The sequence below is a fragment of the Schistocerca serialis genome, chromosome 3 (genome assembly GCF_023864345.2).
Source record: "Schistocerca serialis cubense isolate TAMUIC-IGC-003099 chromosome 3, iqSchSeri2.2, whole genome shotgun sequence".
NCBI classification, from domain to species: domain Eukaryota; kingdom Metazoa; phylum Arthropoda; class Insecta; order Orthoptera; family Acrididae; genus Schistocerca; species Schistocerca serialis.
The window spans coordinates 895125199-895145548 of record NC_064640.1 but is presented as its reverse complement, the minus strand read 5'-3'; the positions used below and the strand labels follow the sequence as shown (position 1 = coordinate 895145548).

Genomic DNA, 20350 nt, shown 5'->3' with positions numbered 1-20350 from the left:
TTTGGTTAATTGTTCAAATAAATCGTTTATGCTTAAAATTTTCACACTGTTTTGTTCTACGGAATCGGTGTTTTCCGATCCTACTTCAAAAGTTTCTTTCGGTTCTTTCTTTATCTGTGGAGAATCAAACATGTCAGTGGACTCATTCACATAACCACTATCATCTACAAAGTTACCTTCTACTTCTTGTTTTTTCCTTGCTGTGTCCGAGGCGATCTCAACCTTTCAATCTGTTCATTGACATGTTCGTGGTATTGTATGTACGCCAACTGTCTTTCGCTAACGCCATCTGTTATCTGGCCGCGTAAACTCCGGCTACTACCAGCCGCATTCTCCATTTCGCTCGGCGCATCTACCCCCTCTACGTTTCTGTCCATACTAAATGCCAACTATACCACACTATTATACTTGACTCACACTGCAGTTTCTTTTACTGAACTTTATTGCTATTCGTGCCACTGAACATCCACTGTTCGGTATTTACATTAATTTGTAACCGACAACAGATGGATGTCCTGTCACCGGGAAGCCACTTGTAACACTACCGCCCTACTCGGACGTAGGTTAGCTATATAAAGCCTGTACTGTAATAAGTTCACGGGCTTCACCTTATGAACAAGGATTTTAGTACAAAAGTTGACCGCGTGTACCTAATAGAAGCAAGATCCGACTTATACTCAGTCAATAACTACAGTGATGCATCAAGCAAATGTACAGTATAATTATTCTTTCGCATGGACAAGAAGTACACACAGTAGATGCTACCTATAACTAACAATTCGGTCGCCAGCCTACTTAGGCAATTAGTGAGTTTTTCCTTGTACAGGTGGGTGCATGTACAAGCATAGTAACACGTAGTAATGATGCGTTATATGGCAAAGTTTGGAACCCGAAAAATCCACTGAACTAAAGTTTTATCTTTTTGGTACTAATTTGGACGAGCTACATTTACACAACACCACACAGTAATGATTACTACGAACTGCATTTTGTATGTTGAGCAGACTGAAATCGGGCATAGATTGCCCTAGCGTCGACAATCTTAAAAGTACACACACAATATCATTATGAATAATGGAAAAACTCTAATACATTCAGGATTAATATAGAATTTAGCTTTACTGGTCAAATTTGATCAGTACACATCAAGGTTTGAACGAATGAACAAGAGCAAACGGGGGAGGCCCTGAAACTGTTGTAGTCGTTATTCTGAAACTATCTAGTACTGAAGGCAAATTAACACACAAAATTATCAATCTCTGGATAACTACTCTTTTGTCTTACTTCTGAATAATTTAACTGTCATTATTTCTGTCTCAAATTAATTAAATAACATCGCTAACTCAATCCAACAAAAACTCTTTTGTTCTTTACCAATATTTGCAACAGCACACAGAACTATAGATTCCTTTATGGCATAGATTAATCTGCTGATAATTTTCATTAACACAAATATTAAACTTTCAGTTTAGGATACTCGGATTGCACAATACGAGGTAAGGATCCTGTCTAGGTCAGTGATCAGGATAAGTCATGGCTAAAGCAATTCTGGTGAAAGTCACGTTATTGAACCATTAGAAACAGTTTCGACACTGGTCCACACAGATACACTTCTAAAGATGAAATAAATGTTTGACCTGTGCAAGTCGGTGCGGCGGTTGGCGGGCAGCGAGATAGCGGGCAGCACGGCACACATGTAAGCACGGCTAAGGCTCACACAACATCGGCACTTTCCATCTTCTTAGCGTCGTAATCTTTCCAATTTTGTGCCTCAGAATATAGCCATGCCAAGTAGTCGTCGGAATCGGTTCATCCGAGGCTCAATGGAATCCACTTTTCCTGGGTAGCCTCCTCGGTACAGTACGTGTACTTCCGACTGTTGCTCGCCTCCGACTGTGTTACTGAGCCCGATGTGCCGAACCGCGCCCTGTGTGCGTTTTCCCGCCTCGCCTGCCTCCACCCTTTCCCGCTCCCCTACAGGTAGGGTATTCACCACAGGTTTTCTACTACACATATCCTAATGCATTACCTACGTATGGACCAAGTGTATAAATTACAATTTTCACATCTTACAATAGTTTTAACATTAAATACACTTTCCTTTGATTACCACATTATTTGAAATCTAACATAAATAATATTCGTTTCAAAAGTTACTCACAGTTTCTTTAACATGACACGAAAAGAATCGAAAAAGAAATTCAACACATTGCTATTATTAATTTATCTAAATCCATAAAGAAAAAAATTCTTATACGTATAATTCTCGTTACACACGGTACAACGTTTGTTCCCCCATGGTGATGCTGTGTTCCAGGACGACGGGTCCACTATTCACACAGTTTGCACCGTCCAGGACTGTTTTGGGCAGCACGAGGATGAATTGTTGCTCATTCTCTGGCCACCACACTCACCAAATCTCAAAAATATTGAGCTTTTGTGGTCTAGTTTGGAGAGAAGTGCACGTGATCACTATCCACCACCATCATTGTTACTTGAACGTTCCAATATTTTGCAGAAATAATGGTATAAGATCCCTTTGAAAACCATACAGGACCTATATTTATCCAATCTAAGACGACTGCAAGTTGTTTTGAATAGCAGCGGGTTTCCTACATCGTACACATGGTAATGTGTTGTATTTTCGGTGTTTCTATGCTTTCGTCCACCCTTGAATGTAACACGTAATCTCAATCATGTTCTAATATTCTAAAAAGACACGTAGTAGTATTGGAATAGGATTAAGGTAATGGTATCTAATTATGAAAGAACTTTGTCCTAATGAGTCGGTTAAAAGTAGAATATGGCAATATGGCCATAGAAAGGCAAATAAAACATTGTGCTGTCATAAGTGGTGATTTATAACAGAGCAGGTGTGATAGGTACCTCAAAACAGAAACTAAAGACTAAACTCCTCGCCGGCCGGAGTGGCCGAGCGGTTCTAGGCGCTACAGTCTGGAACCGCGCGACCGCTCCGGTCGCAGCTTCGAATCCTGCCTCAGGCATGGATGTGTGTGTTGTCCTTAGGTTAGTTAGGATTAAGTAGTACTAAGTTCTAGGGGACTGATGACCTCAGTAGTTAAGTCCCATAGTGCTCAGAACCATTTGAACCATTTGAACTAAACTCCTCCAGAACATGCCATGAAGGCCCAACGGTACCGACCGACCGCCGTGTCATCCTCAACCATAGGCGTCACTGGACGCGGATATGGAATGGCACGTTTCCACCACACTGCTCTCCCGGCAGTAGGTCAGTTTCCAAGACCGAAGCCGCTACTTCTCAATCAAGTAGCTCCTCAAATGGTTCAAATGGCTCTGATCACTATGGGACTTAACTTCTGAGGTCATCAGTCCCCTAGAACTTAGAACTACTTAAACCTAACTAACCTAATGACATCACACACATCCATGCCCGAGGCAGGATTCGAACCTGTGACCGTAGCAGTCTCGCGGTTCCAGACTGTAGCGCCTAGAACCGCTCGGCCAATCTGGCCGGCAGTAGCTCCTCAGTTTGCCTCACAAAGGCTGAGTGCTCCCCGCTTGCCAACAGCGCTCGGCAGACCGGAGGTCACCCATCCAAGTGCTAGCCCAGCCCAACAGCGCTTAATTTCGGTGATCTGACGGGAACCGGTGTTATCACTGCAGGGAAGGCCGTTGGCTAAAATGGAAACTAGTTACGTGAAATGTGTACTAACTTTAAACTGTCAAGGAGTTAAGATGATATAGTATGATTCTGCGCATAACTATTAATAAATAAACATGTGCTGAAGTAATATGTGAGGAACTTATTGACAAATTTAATCTTTAAAAACATTTAAGTGCAAGACAGTGCATAGTGCAGACATCAAGTATGAAGGGATACAAGTGGTTCGCAGCTGTCAGCGTGTCTTCGATTGCTACCACAGGTACCATACAAGCGCAGGAGAATGTCTTCGTAGCATAATACTGCTCCCACCACCCTGCGTCCGTGGTGCGCTGCACGTTTCGAGCCGCCGTTCACCTCGATGAGGACGTTCGTGGAGACGATCAGCGACCTCTTGTAGCAAAAATATGATTCACCCGAAGAGCCGGCAGGTTTCCATTGATCGACCGTGCCAAACTGCAATCGCAACTGACGATGTCGCAGGGTCATCATGTAAATACGTAGGGGTGGTCTTGTCGGAGATCCATGTTTAACAATTTACTGTGAATGGTGTGCTTCGAAACATTTGTGTGTGCACTAACTTTGTGCTCTTTCGGTATAAATACCACAAATCACCATCTATCCTGCTTTACAGAGCAGACAAGCCTCCGAACCCCAGGTTCTGTGAAGACTCGTGGTCACCCAACCATTTGGCGCCTAGTGGTAGTTCATGGTAGTTCTTCCTCTTTCCATAGATGCTCACGACAGTAGCACGCAAACATTCGACCAGATTCGCCATTTTCGAAATACTCATTCACAGGCTCTGCGTAATGATAATCTGCCCATTGTCAAAGTCGCTTATCTCAATGGATTTTCCCATTTGCAGCCCATATGTTCGCTAGGGCGATCCCCCGTCCGTGGCTGCTCCGCTTAAATGCTTTTGTTCCGCGTCACGTGCCCGCAACGCCACCAGGCGGCATCCAGCGCGTTGGGCAGTCGTCATAATGTTTGGGCTTCTCAGTGTGTATCGCGAATCTAGCGAGGAGGCGACGTAGTGATATAGCGTCTGAAGCTGCAAAACAATGAGTTTTACCGCTTCCATGAAGATTAGATGGGTAGATCACATAACTAATGAGGAGGTATTGAATAGAATTGGGGAGAAGACGAGTTTGTGGCACAACTTGACTAGAAGAAGGCATCGGTTGGTAGGACATGTTCTGAGGTATCAATGGGTCACCAATTTAGTACTGGAGGGCAGCGTGGAGGGTAAAAGTCGTAGAGGGAGACCAAGAGATGAATACACTAAGCAGATTCAGAAGGATGTAGGCTGCAGTAGGTACTGGGAGATGAAGAAGCTTGCACAGGATAGAGTAGCATGGAGAGCTGCATCAAATCAGTCTCAGGACTGAAGAGCACAACAACAATAACAACATGATATATTAAGTATGTTATATAATCTACAAGGTGAGTCTGGAAATTTCGGTGAATGTTCTCAGAAAACAAACGAAGCAAGAGTTATAAACAAACTACCTTTACTGTCCTTCAAAGTAATCACCTCATCCAAAAAAGAAGTCGGCTGACAAAATTCAACACCAAAGCGATCTTGATCGCCATTTCCGATAGCAAAGGCTTGATCCATCATGGATTTCTATCTGTGGGAGCTGGGGAAGACGATGAACACCATGCCATTGACTGTCGCTTGGTCTTGTAACACCGAAAATGCAGGTAAGTACCTTCTGCACCACCCAAAATTTGTCGCCGTTTAATATCCATTGATAACTTGTACTGTACTTCTGATTCTGTGCGCTTTATTACAGAAACTATATTTAATATGTAATCGATGTAATAGTGTATTTATTTGTGAACGCATATATTTGAATGTAATTATAATGTAAATATTATAAATTGCTGGGTAATAGCCAAGGGAACTTTATTTTAATGTATCGAGAGCAACAACGAAGTGGCAGTAGCTGCGCCTTGTTTATCTTTGCAGATGGAGAGTCTGCCACTCTGCGGACAGAGAGGAAGCAGAGCATCTTGGGTCATGAAAGTGTGCCGATGTGTTTGTTTTGCTCTCCCGCAGACGGGGTATGTAGCTATGATGGCGCCAGTGTAGCCGCACTTACTTCGTTAACCCGCGAGTACTAAGGGCAAGGTAGGTGTGAACAGGCGTGGGAAAACTGCAATTCTAACTACTGGTTCAAATGGTGCTAAGCACTATGGCACTTAACATCTGAGGTCATCAGTACCCTAGATTTAGAACCACTTAAACCTAACCAACCTAACGACATCACACACATCCATGCCCGAGGCAGGATTCGAACCTGCGACCGTAGCAACCGCGTTGTTCCGGAGTGAAGCGGCTAGAGCCGCTCGGCCACAGCGGCCAGCTCTAACTATTGCCTGTGCCACAATTATCCGTGGCTCTGGAGACGACTCGTGGTTCTCAACCAGCAGCAGCAACAGTAGCAGCTCAGCGTTGTTGTCGGCTACATTCTTCGCCGTCCGCACAGCTACAACATTGTAAGACTGTTAAGTGATAAAGTATAACTAATAGTGTAGAGGCATTATCCAGTAGCATTTCTTTCACAATTTTCGACTAACTTACATGAATAATAACCTGAAGTACAACATCAAAAAAAGTTTTGCATCAACCAGGTTCCCAGAACTCCTGAAGACAGACTGTGGATATTTTATCACAGATATCATCCCTTTGACTCTTCAGAGATGTCACTAAACCTGCCCAAAGATGTAAACAACTATGCAAGAGCAGCGCCTATTAGACGGAGGGGGTCCGACAGCCGATCAGCTCCATACATTCCATCAGGAAGGAAGTACACGGTTCATGTTCTCTGTAGTTTAACCATGCCTAGACGGTCAATACCACAGTTCGATTGCATCTGCATTGTTACTTTGTGCCAGGAAGGGCTCTCAACAAGGGAAGTGTCCAGGTGTCTCAGAGTGAACCAAAGCAATGTTGTTTGGACATGGAGGAGGTACAGAGAGACACGAATTGTGGATGAGATGCCTCGCTCAGGCCGCCCAAGGGCTACTACTGCAGTGTATGACCGCTACTTATGGATTACGGCTCGGAGGAACCCTGACAGTAACGCCACCATGTTGAATAATGCTTTTCGCGCAGCCACAGGACGCCGTGTTACGACTCAAACTGTGTGCAATACGCTGCATGATGCGCAGTTTCACTCCCAACGTCCATGGTGAGGTCCATTTTTGCAACCACGACACCATGCAGCGCGATACAGATGGGCCCAACAACATGCCGAATGGACCGCTCAGGATTGGCATCACGTTCTCTTCACCGATGAGTGTTGCATATGCCTTCAACCAGACAATCGTCGGAAACGTGTCTGGAGGCTACCCAGTCAGGCTGAACGCCTTGGACACGCTGTCCAGCGAGTGCAGCAAGGTGGAGGTTCCCTGATGTTTTGGGGTGGCATTGTGGGGGGCCGTCGTACGCCGCTGGTGGTCATGGAAGGCACCGTAATGGCTGTACGATACGTTAATGCCATCCTACAACCGATAGTGCAATCATATGGGCAGCATACTCGCGAGGCATTCGTCTTCATGGACGACAATTGCCGTCCCCATCGTGCACATCTTGTGAATGACTTCCTTCAGGATAACGACATCGCTCGACTTGAGTGGCCAGCATGTTCTCAAGACATGAAACTTTCGGACATGCCTGGGATAGATTGCAAAGGGTTGTTTATGGATGACGTGAACCAACACACTCTGAGGGATCTACGCCGAATCGCCGTTGAGGAGTGGGACAATCTGGACCAACAGTGCCTTGATGAACTTATGGATAGTATGCCACGACGAATAAAGCCATGCATCAATGCAAGAGGACGTGCTACTGGGTATTAGAGGTACTTATGGGTAGTATGCCACGACGAATAAAGCCATGCATCAATGCAAGAGGACGTGCTACTGGGTATTAGAGGTACCGGTGTGTACAGCAAACTGGACCACCACCTCTGAAGGTCTCGCTGTATGGTGGTACAACATGAATGTGTGGTTTTCATGAACAATAAAAAAGGTGGAAACGATGTTTATGTTGATCTCTATTCTAATTTTCTGTACAGTTTCCGGAACTCTCGGAACTGAGGTGATGCAAAACTTTTTTGAGGTGTATAGTTAAAGCTTGTAAAGCACCTGTGTTGTCATTGTCTTCAGACATTATTACCAGGTAGGGTCGCTCTCCTTGCCATGCAATCACCGAGTGTCGTCTGCTCCATGCAGTCACCAAGTGTCGTAAAAATACGAAAACTGAGTTACTACTTTCTTCCAGTTTTGTTTGTTTGCTAATGACCAGTTTCAGTCTAAATTTTGTTGCTTCAGCAATTGTTCAGTCTTGAATTCCGCAACAGAGTCTTAACTAATTACAATTTTGATTATCAACTTCAATCACATAAAGTAACGTAAAATTTCGCTGGCAAAACTAATATCTAAAGATACAGCACAAATTAAGAGTGCACAATCTTTTAACATTACTTTCAAAATTTAGTATTTCAGAATAAGCAACAGCAAACGCAGTGCTTTTTGATTCATCTACTTTCTCATGGACTGTTGTGTTTTGGAAAAGCGTGACAAAGTTCTGTTGCCACGCCAGTGATTATTTGCTTAATTTTCTTTGCCGTTATCTTTCTTAGGATTTTGGACATTCATTGCCCTAGTAGGCTGGCGACAGTTTAATTATCCTTTTTTTGCTTATCAGTATTTCCTTTGTATTAAGTATTACGTGGTACTCCTTTCCCCCCTGTATGGTTCGTGACGAATGCACTAAATTTCCAACTATTTCAAATTATAATCAGTATTTAGATTTGGTTTAGAATAGATTCTTCCTTCAGAAGGGTCTGTTGTACACTTTCCTCCTACTAACGGGTAGTATTTTCCTTCGGCAGCAACAGCCTTACTCACTGTAAAATTTCATTTGGCATACGCGATCACGGTCAGTTATATCGCAGTCCAATAGTCCGATTAGGAAAGGGGAGGTTACAGTCTCCGGATCGTAAAGGCAGCGCCGCGTCTCATCTCCTGCAATGATGCGGATATCCAACAATGCGTGGCCATGGTGCTTCCACTGATTGCACACGAAGCGTTTGCTAACAGTTCCTAGTACCTTTACAGCCCCTGTCAGAAGTGTCCTGATACTAACAGCGATTACTTTGAAGGCCAGTGACGGTATTTTGTTTGTAACTCTTCTTTCCTATATTTTCTGAACCATTCGCAGAGCTTTGCAGGCGCACCTTCTATTTCTTAGCATGTTGATAAATTTTATTTTATAACTTGTATTCACAAAAGCTTTCAAAACGTTTGTCGGTGTCTTCCATTTCTTTCAAGCTCGACTTGGAGACTTTGTTTATACTGACGGATCTTTTGGGCATGGTGCAAAGTCGTCAAGTTGCTGGATCGCATTATCTCCGAGCCGACAGCGGATCCTCGCGAGAAGATATGTGAAGCTTTGCCAAGAACTCCGTTCTCTGTTAATGGCATACTAAAAGAAAACATATTAATGATAACTTTCTAACAGTTCTGTTTTGGGCATGGCTGCTTGCACGTACATGCTGAGTAACTTAAATTTGTATTGCCCGGCAATGACTTGTACATTGCGATCTGTAATAAATGAATTTCAAGTGTCGAAAATAAAAATGCGTTCGTGTAGCGCATTTTATTAAAGATGTTTTTCTTGAAATTGTTTTGCACTATGTCTATGGGTAAATAATTAAAAAAATGGAAATGAGCGTTTGGCGTCATTGGCCGGGAGGCCCCTTGCGGGGCAGGTTCGGCCGCCTTGGTACGACGCCACATAGGGCGACCTGCACGCCGGATGGGGATGAAATGATTATGAAGACATCGCAACACCCACTCCCTGAGCGGAGAAAATCCCCCACCAAGCCGGGAATCGATCCCGGGCCCGCAGGACGGCAATCCTTCACGCTGACCACTCAGCTATCGGGGTGGAAAATAACTCAAAAAGTACTCACTATCCAAAATTAAAACTTAAATGCAAGTACGAGGTAAAGCTATCACAGTTGACTGATCTCTGGTCTTTAGGTATTACGACGAAGTGAACTTATGACAGATTATTTTGATATTTCTGAAAGGTAAGGAACTGTAAGTTGTCTGTCAGTGAAAAGTACGATACTTAATGACCTGGAAAGTGATCACGGTGACAACGAATCTTAAAACAAAAATTTGAATTTATTTAAAAATAATTAATGTGTATCCAAAGATTAATGCATGTTGATGCGACGTTCTATTGTCACATATCTAGTTCACCTAACAACTCACAAAACAACAGCGCTAATACTGCGCAAGGTTTGAACTGGAATTTTTGCTTGGTAAACATAAAATCCATTGCGTTACTATTCTTTTTTAAAATTTTTAGACGAAGTCGCAATAAGATTCTTCGAAAACGAAGTGTTACATTGATATCAAAATAGTCAGGCAACTTCATTTTGAGTTTCGAATGCAAATCTGCTACAACTACGCTTGCGCTACGTACGCAGGTCATAGTATTTTAAGTTGTACACCATCGGATGCTTTTGCGTGCGGGCATTATGCAGGGCTTCAAAAATCTAAGCTACACTTTCACCTGACAGCAGTTGAAACAACATGGGAGAGGGAACAAAATTACATACGTGCTGCATCACACGCTATACAACTGAAGACAGCATCAGAACAGGTGCAGGCACACCCCATGTTATCAGTGAAGAAATGGTCAACTTGTTCTGATGTCGCTTCAACGTATAAAGCGGTTATGCAGCACATGTTGGTTGTTTGGTTGCTTTGGCGGAACGGGATCAAACAGCAAGGTCATCGGTCCCATCGGATTAGGGAAGGATGGCGAAGGAAGTCGGTCGTGCCCATTCAAAGGAACTATCCCGGAATTTGCTTGAAGGTGGTGGTGGTGGTTAGTGTTTAACGTCCCGTCGACAGCGAGGTCATTAGAGACGGAGCGCAAGCTCGGGTTAGGGAAGGATTGGGAAGGAAATCGGCCGTGCCCTTTCAAAGGAGCCATCCCGGCATTTGCCTGAAACGAATTTGCTTGAAGAGATTTAGGGAAATTACGGAAAACCTAAATCAAGATGGCCGGACGCGAGTTTGGGCCGTCATCCTACCGAATGCGAGTCCAGTGCGCCAACCAGTGCTCGGTGTGTATCATATGTATGGGAGAGTTTCGATTCTACTTCCGTATTGTTTCAATGACTGTGAAACACAGATGGAGCTTTGATTTTAAAGCACTTGACAAAGATCACATTCTGACATAAGCATATACTGCTCAAGTAAATGATGAAATAAAGAAATGTGTATCCTAAAAATTCTGAACAGCTGTAGGTGGCAAAATGACTTATACCTTAAATTAATTTCAAATTATATCTAAGGCCGTGAACAAGGTGGTGTTTTCAAGATAGTCATGCCCCCCAAGGGGTTCACAACTCTTGAGAGTACCTCTCTACGGTTGCTGATCCTGTACGCGTTGTTGAATGACCTTCCAAGTTGCACTACACACATCTAGTGGGTACTATCCAATCCTGTCCCCCCATTACCTCTAAAGTCTGACAAATCCACCAGCACCTTATTTTTAACAAATTTCACCTAACAAAAGAAATGTAGTCTAGCTTCTTTTCCATGAAAAAGACACTTTGACAACAGCAGTTAAATTTATTGAGTCACCATAATGTAGGCTATAGGTTCAGATGTGCTAAAAAGGCGACGCCAGTACCCCGACACCAGTGTGAGCAGTCTATTGGAGATGGTTTGATGGGAGGGGGAAGACGACCCGCAGCACCAGCTAAACAGCATCTAATTCCAATTGCTTCATTAAAGCCCGCACCATGTGATCTTGTGCGTTGTGGGATAGCTCACGCACCCCATGCTGTCCATAGAGGAGCATGCCAGAGACGTAATGGTAGTGCCCCACTGCCCCTAGTCGACGGCTGGCGAGTTGCTTCCCAAGGCCGGTGATGTCCAGTTTTAGCGGTAGCACCAGGTCCCGTGGTCTCAGGGTAGAGTGACCTGATACAGCGTCGGACTGTGGTTCACGAACAGGATTCCAGATGGCGGCCAAGCGACACAGCTCCGTGGTGACAGAGCTGTTATACTAACAGAGGTGACTTTAGTATAAATGGCTAGGTATTTAGATGCTTCTGAGCTGTGCTTCTTTGCGCTTTGCTGTGCCTTGCAGCACGTACAATAAACATTTCTATGGCCGCTGGTTTGGAAAGGCTTAGGGCATTTAAATCTTGGGTGCTGCTGTGTCAAGTGTTTCCACACCCCGCCAGGCTGACTCGCCTCGCAACACTGCGAAGGCTGTGTTATCTTTTGTAAACCATAACGTACGCACTACAGTTCTATTGAACCCAAAAAGATCATATATTCTTGTCCAGCAAAATTACGACTCCTTACTGATTTACACTGACGGAAAAAATCGCAGCTCCAAAAAATAACTAATGTAGACTGACGAAATTTCGGGAATACATTTGTCTGGGCGACATATTTAAATGATTAACATTGAAAGATCACAGGTTAATGTAATCGTAAGATAAGCCATTGCAAATGTGAAATGCTGGCCTATTAATAACCGGCGCAACCACCAGAATGTTGAATGCAAGCACGCAAACGCTCATGCACTGTGTTTTACAGGTGCCGGATGTCAGTTCGTGGTACGGAGTTATATGCCTGTTGAATTTAGTCGGTCAAATCAGAGACAGTTAACGCTGTTTGTGGATGAGGCTAGAGTTGTATACGATGACATGTCCCATATGTGCACGATTGGAGACAGATCTGGTGATCGAGCAGGCCAAGGCAACATGACACTCAATAGAGATGTTAGGTTACAACAGCGGTATGTGGACGAGCGTTGTCCTGTTGGAAAACACCTCCTATAATGCTGTTCGTGAATGATAGCACAACAGGTCGAATCCCCATATTGAAGTACAGATTTGCAGTCAGGGTGCGTGGGATAACCACGAAAGTGCTCCTGCTTTCATACGAAATTGCACCCCAGACCATAACTCCAGGTGTAGGTCCAGTGTGTGTAGCACACAGACAGGTTGAGTTCAGGTCCTCAACTGGCCTCCTCCTCTGCAACACAAGGCTACCACTGACCCAAACAGAATCAGATTTCATAAGAAAACTCAACAGACCTCCACCATTATCCCCAATGAGCTCTCGCATGACACCACTTAAGTCCCAAATGGTGATGGTTTGGGGTCAGTAGAATACACGCTACAGGGCGTCTGGCTCGGAACTGTCCTTGATGTATCCGATTTGTAACAGTGTGGTGCCGACTCTTGTTAACATTGCTGCTGCAAATGCAGTAGGAAGCGACAAAGCGATACGCTGAACACGATGGTCAACCCTCTCCATAGTGCCACGTGGCCATCTGGAGCCCGGTCTTCTTGCGACCGTTCATTCTCGTGACCACCGCTGCCAGCATTCATGCACACTGTCTATATTCCTGCCAAGTCTCTTTCTGTAATAACGCAGAAGCAACATCCAGCTTCTCATAGCCTTATTACACGACCTCGTTCAAACTCACTGAGGTATTGATAATGACGCCTTTGTCGCCTTAAAGGCATTCTTGACTAACATTAACTCATTGCGTCCAGTCTCAAAGGTAGTTCGTAGACAGTGAATCTGGTGTAGCGTTATGACATCTTTGAAAAACTCAGTACATTAAGTATATCCCTCCACGATAATGAGACTAATATTCTTCAACTGTCAGACAAAATTTCAGCTTTCAGAAACAAACTACTCCTGTGGAAGAAAAAGTTGAATGATAAAGATATTCACTACGTTTACTCTGCCCTTCACACAGGTTTAGCAGACAATGAATCTTCTGAGTGAAGAATTAAGGTCCGTGTGGATCATTTAACTGGACTCAATTATTACTTTCCAAAGTGCTTTCTAGTACAAGTTAATCAACAAAACTTGATCAAAGATTCTTTCAGTACAGAACTTCTATTCAACACTTACCACTGAAGAACATCAATTTATCGATACTGATATAATCCACATTGAAATCGAAGTTCGTTTCCTCATTACTGCTCGAGATTTGGAGCTTGGTGAAGCAGGAGCAGCCGTAAGTAGATAACAAGGTCCTACGAGTTTTGATACCTTTTGTAACATCCTATTTACGAGGTAGGTTTTTCAGCACTGGCAGTCATCAACACGAAATATAGATGTGAATAAATGTGAGGCAAGAGATGCCAGTCGCAGTTTCCAGTCTTGTGCCGAGATTTGAAAAACTGATGAAAAAGAAGCAAGCTTATCCTTCCCACTGATTTCGTTAGAAGAATAATTAAAAGCTGATTAAAATGCGTTATGTCATCGGCTGAAGAAATAAATACTATTATTCATTTGTTTCGAAACTTATGGTTATTCACTCCACACTTTGAGTCGTATGTCATGTGTGAAAGGAGCCGCGGGTGTTTACGTTCAGGTCAATGGAGCTGTTGGTAAAAACCACGGCAATAATTTATTATTAAAAACATTGTAATGATCCGACGCACCGGTGTTGCAGAACTAAATGAGGCCCCTGATCTGCTTAGAAACTGATGTATTTGCAATGTACATTTTGTGAACACGGAATATTATGAATGTAATGATCAACAAAAGAATTAACTATTTATAAGATGTGTGCTCTAGGCTCTAGTAATCGTAATATACACTGATCAGCCAGAACATTATGACCAGCGACCTACTATAAACCCGTCCAGGCGATAGCAGCGTCACCTGCCGAGGCATGACTGCTAGTCAGACGCATGCACGGTGCTTGCAGTAGCAGCGCGCGTGCTGTCCGGGTGTACAATGGGGAAGGCACGCGATCATCTGAATCTGACCGAGGGCAGACTGTGATGGCCCGGAGGCTCCGCTCAGGCGTATCGGAAACTGCACGCCTTGTCGGGTGTTCCAGGAGTGCTGTGTTGAGTGTCTTCAACATGGACGAAACCAAAGCGAAACCTTTGTTTCAAAGTACTGCACTGAAAAGGTGTTTGAATGTTGTGCACGTGTGGTTAAATTTAATGGAGTTAAATTTAATGGAGCTAAACTTCTAACTGTTGTTATTTATAGATCCCCAGACTCCGATTTCACAACATTTTTGTTAAAGCTAGAGGAGGTTCTTGGTTCACTTTATAGGAAATACAAAAAGTTAGTTATATGTGGTGACTTCAACATTAATTGTATAAGTGATTGTGCAAGGAAAAGGATGCTGGTAGACTTCCTTAATTCATATAATCTTATGCAAACCGTATTCTTTCCAACGAGAGTGCAAGGGAACAGTAGAACAACCATAGACAACATTTTTGTTCATTCCTAATTACTAGAAGGGCATTCTGTTAGCAAAAAGGTGAATGGACTTTCTGATCATGATGCACAAACTTTAACTCTAAAAGATTTTTGTGCTGCAACACATGTTAAATATAGTTATCAACTGTTTAGGAAAGCTGATCCACTTGCTGTAGAGACCTTTGTAAACCTTATCAAGGAACAAGAGTGGCAAGATGTTTATAGCGCTGATACAGTAGATGATAAATATAATGCTTTTCTCAAGACTTTTCTCGTGCTCTTTCAAAGTTGCTTTCCGTTAGAACGTTCAAAACAGGGTACTAGCACAAACAGGCAGCCTGGGTGGCTGACTAGAGGGATAAGAATATCTTGTAGAACAAAGTGGCAATTATATCAAAACGTTAGAAACAGGCAAAATCTAAATGCAGCAGCCCATTACAAACAGTATTGTAAGGTGCTTAAAAATGTTATTAGAAAGGCTAAAAGTATGTGGTATGCAGATAGAATAGCTAAGTCTCAGGATAAAATTAAAACCATATGGTCAGTCGTAAAAGAAGTGGCTGGTCTGCAGAGACAGGTCGAGGATATAGAATCAGTGCGTAGTGGGAATGTCCGTGTTACTGATAAGTCGCATATATGTACAATATTTAATAATCACTTTCTGAACATAGCAGGTGAACTAAATAGAAACCTAGTACCAACAGGGAATCATATAGCGCTCTTAGAAAAAAGTATTCCGAGACTGTTACCTGAAATGCTCCTCCATGATACTGACAAGACGGAGATTGAGTTAATAATTAAATCACTAAAGAACAAGAACTCTCATGGATATGACGGGGTATCTAGCAGAATACTGAAGTATTGTTCTATGTACGTTAGCCCAGTACTTAGCCATATCTGTGACTTTTCCTTTAGGAGTGGTCGGTTTCCTGACCGATTAAAGTACTCGGTAGTGAAGCCACTTTATAAAAAAGGGAGACAGGGATAATGTTGAGAATTTTAGACCTATTTCTATGCCATCGGTGTTTGCTAAAGTTATCGAGAAGGTTGTATATACAAGGTTACTGGAGCATTTAAATTCACATAATTTGCTGTAAAATGTACAGTTTGGTTTTATAAATAGTTTAACAACGGAAAATGCTATATTCTCTTTTCTCTGTGAGGTTTTGGACGGATTAAATAAAAGGTTGCGAACGCTAGGTGTTTTCTTTGATTTAACGAAGGCTTTCGACTGTGTTGACCACAAAATATTACTGCAGAAGTTGGACCATTATGGAGTAAGGGGAGTAGCTTACAATTGGTTCGCCTCTTACTTTAACAACAGAAAGCAAAAGGTAATTTTCCGCAATAATGAGAGTGGTAGTGATGTTCAGTCCCAACAGGGCACTGTTAAGTGGGGCATTCCCCAAGGGTCGGTGCTGGGGCCACTGCTGTTTCTTATTCATATAAATGATATGCCTTCTAGTATTACAGGTGATTCAAAAATATTTCTGTTTGCTGATGACAACAGCTTGGCAGTGAAGGATCTTGTGTGTAATATTGAAACAGTATCAAATAATGTAGTTCATGAAATAAGTTCATGGCTTGTGGAAAATAATTTGATGCTAAGTCATAGTAAGACTCAGTTTTTACAGTTTCTAACTCACAATTCAACAAGAACCGATATTTTGATCAGACAGAATGGGCATATTATAAGCGAGACGGAACAGTTCAAGTTCCTAGGCGTACAGGTAGATAGTAAGCTGTTGTGGAAAGCCCATGTCCAGGGTCTTGTTCAGAAACTAAATGCTGCTTTATTTACCATTAGAACAGTATCTGAAATAAGGGACAGTTCAATACGGAAAGTAGTCTACTTCGCATATTTTCATACGCTTCTGTCGTATGGTATTATTTTTTGGGGTAATTCTTCTGATTCAAAAAGGGTATTTTTGGCTCAAAAACGGGCTGTTCGAGCTATATGTGGTGTAAGTTCGAGAACCTCTTGTCGACCCCTATTCAATAGTCTGGGAATTCTGACATTGCCCTCACAGTATGTATTTTCTTTAATGTCGTTTGTTGTTAGCAATTTTAGCCTATTCCCAAGAGTTAGCAGCTTTCACTCAGTTAATACTAGGCAGAAATTAAATCTGCATGTGGAATGCACTTCCTTGACTCTTGTGCAGAAAGGAGTGCAGTATTCTGCTGCATCCATTTTCAATAAGCTACCACAAGAACTCAACAATCTTAGCAGTAGCCCAAACTCTTTTAAGTCCAAACTGAAGAGTTTCCTCATGGCTCACTCCTATTCAGTCGAGGAGCTCCTGAAAGAGCTAAAAAATTAAGCAAATTCCAGTGTTACATTGTTAATTTTCTTTATTTAAACTTACGACTTGTCGCCTGAATATGTTTTTTATATTTCATTTTATCTGTTTCTACTATCGTGTTATAACTTCATGTATTGACTCGTTCCATGACCATGGAGACTTCTCCTTAATTTGGTAACACGGAACAATAAATAAATAAATAAAAAATAAATCCAGAACCGTGGGTTTGGGCGGCCACCTCTCATTACAGATGTCGGACTTCGTAGGCCAGCCTCACTGGTAAAACAGGACAGGCGGTGAACTGTGGCGGAACTAACATCAGACTTTAATGCTGGGCAGAGTACAAGTGTGTCTGAATACACATTGCACCGAACACACCTAAGAATGGGATCCCGCAGCTGACGATCCATGTATTTGCCAATGTTAACAACATGACAAAGACAACTACGACTGAAATGGGCACGTGGCCATTGGCACTAGACGTTGGCGCAGTGGCAGAGCGTTGCATGATCTGATGAATCCCGATACCTTCTTCATGCGGCTCCATTATGCTCTGGGAAACATGGACATGGGCATCCACGGGTCCAGTGAAGTTCGCACAAGACACCATGACGGCCAAGGAGTATCAAACACTGGTTGCAGACCACGTATACCCATTCATGATGATCATGTTTCCCGACGGTAGTGACATTCTACAAGATTATGCGCCATGTCACAAAGCCAGGAGTGTGATGGAGTGGTTCGAGGACCACAGTGGCGAGTTCCAGTTGATGTGGTGCCCTCCAACTCCCCAGATCTAAACCCGATGGAACATATCTGGCATGTGATTGAACGTGGCGTCAGATTTCAACGCCCCCTCCTCGGAATTTACAGGGATTATGTGATACGTGTGTGCAGATGTGATGCCAAACGCTCTCCAGCGACCTACCAAGGCCTCATTGTGTCCATGCCACCACGCTGTTATCCGTACCAAAGATGGACATACCACCTATTAGGTAGGTGGTCATAATGTTCTAGCTGATGAGTGTACATACTTAAATATATAGGTGAGAAACTTAGAATACGAGTCATTATTTAGCACAGCAACTATCAGGTGGAGTGCAAAGAAATAATAAAGAATAGAATAAGAAAATTACCTTGTATTTTAAAACTTTAGAAACAAAGCTTGTTCAATTATAATATTACTTAGTTTCATAACTTATGTACGAGACAGTGGTTACTGATATTACTGTAGTTCATGTTTTCGTGCCTTTTTTTACCGAAATTCTTAATAACGTCATCGAAATGTATTTCATCTGAAATTTTCTTTTAATTGATAAAATGGACAGACCGGCTAGTCGTTATTGTTCATATGCCTTAGGCAATTATGTTCCGAGCAAGGTCTTAGGGGATGGGAGAGATCCACAGTGGTTTAATAGCTGTATTGGAAAACTGCTACGTAAACAAAGAGAGCTTCATCACACATTCAAGAGAAGTCAGAACCAGCTGACAAACAAACGCTGAACAGAGTGAAAATGAGAGCAAGGAGAGCACTTGAGATAAGCGTTAAATGACTTTGAAACTAAAACTCTGTCAGTCCATCTGACTATAAACCCTATGAGGCTCTGGTCATGCATAAAATCACTAAGTGGAGCTTGTACTAGAGTTCATCTCAACATCCTTTTGAATCCGGTCCTAAAATCTGGTGTACGCACAGCCTGACGGCTCCCTGTATGTTCGCCTGTGCGAAAGGACCCCATATCACAGAAACGCCCAAAAAGGACTTGAAATATTGTGTGACGTGGTTGATGCCCGTGAGAGCAAACACCATCCCGGCTGGTTAGCGATATGAATACCGGACCGTTCTACTGATTACAGCCGGCCGGTGTGGCGTAGCGGTTCTAGGCCCTTCAGTCTGGAACCGCGCGACCGCTAAGGTCGCTGGTTCGAATCCTGCCTCGGGCATGGATGTGTGTGATGTCCTTAGGCTAGTTAGGTTTAAGTAGTTCTAAGTTCTATGGGACTGATGACCTCAGATGTTAAGTCCCATAGTGCTCAGACCCATTTGAACCATTTTTTTGCTGCTTACAGTACGCTGCGTCAATCAACACAGCCTGCAACACACAAGGAACACACAGCACGTGGTCAGAGGAACTGTCGTTCGCCAGCGCCATCTACCGGGGCAACGATACTTTTCCGGGAACATGTTTATAGGGCTTTTCTTTTACTCCATTTCCACTCATGTATCCGTCCCTCCAGTTTGTCAGTTTTATTAATGTTCACCCAGTATAAATGATGTACTTGAAAGCGTCGGAAGCCCTTTAAGATGGTTCAAATGGCTCTGAGCACTATGGGACTTAACATCTATGGTCATCAGTCCCCTAGAACTTAGAACTACTTAAACCTAACTAACCTAAGGACAGCACACAACACCCAGTCATCACGAGGCAGAGAAAATCCCTGACCCCGCTGGGAATCAAACCCGAGAACCCGGGCGCGGGAAGCGAGAACGCTACCACACGACCACGAGCACCCTTTAAGACCTACAAGAAATTAACAAAGCCAGGAGATAGCATCGATTTGCAAAATGACCTACAGATGATTGATGAATGGTGCAGGATCTGTCAGTTGACCCTGCACATCAATAAACGTCACATGTTGGCATACGTTGCAAAAGAAATCTATCACTGCACAACTACACTATCGACGACAAATTGCTGGACACAATATCTACCGTAAAAAATCTAGGAGTAACTATATAAAGCTACCTTAAGTGGAACGTCCACATAAAACAGATAGCAGGAAAAGCAGATGCCAGACAGATTCACAGCAAGAATCTTAAGGAAATGTAACTCATTCACGAAAGAAGTGACTTGCAAGGCAGTTGTTCGGTTGATTCTTGAATACTGGTCTACATCTACATCTACATGATTACTCTGCAATTCACATTTAAGTGCTTGGCAGAGGGTTCATCGAACCACAATCATACTATCTCCCTACCATTCCACTCCCGAACAGCGTGCGGGAAAAAACGAACACCTAAACCTTTCTTTTCGAGCTCTGATTTCTCTTATTTTATTTTGATGATCATTCCTACCAACGTAGGTTGGGCTCAACAAAATATTTT

At 43.0% G+C, this 20350-nt stretch overlaps 1 pseudogene; it reads right to left on the bottom strand.

Annotated features, from left to right (window-relative positions):
* Positions 1 to 3541: 3541 nt before the first annotated feature.
* On the bottom strand, positions 3542 to 3659 carry LOC126472158 (5S ribosomal RNA; annotated as a pseudogene).
* Between the last annotated feature and the right edge of the window lie 16691 nt (positions 3660 to 20350).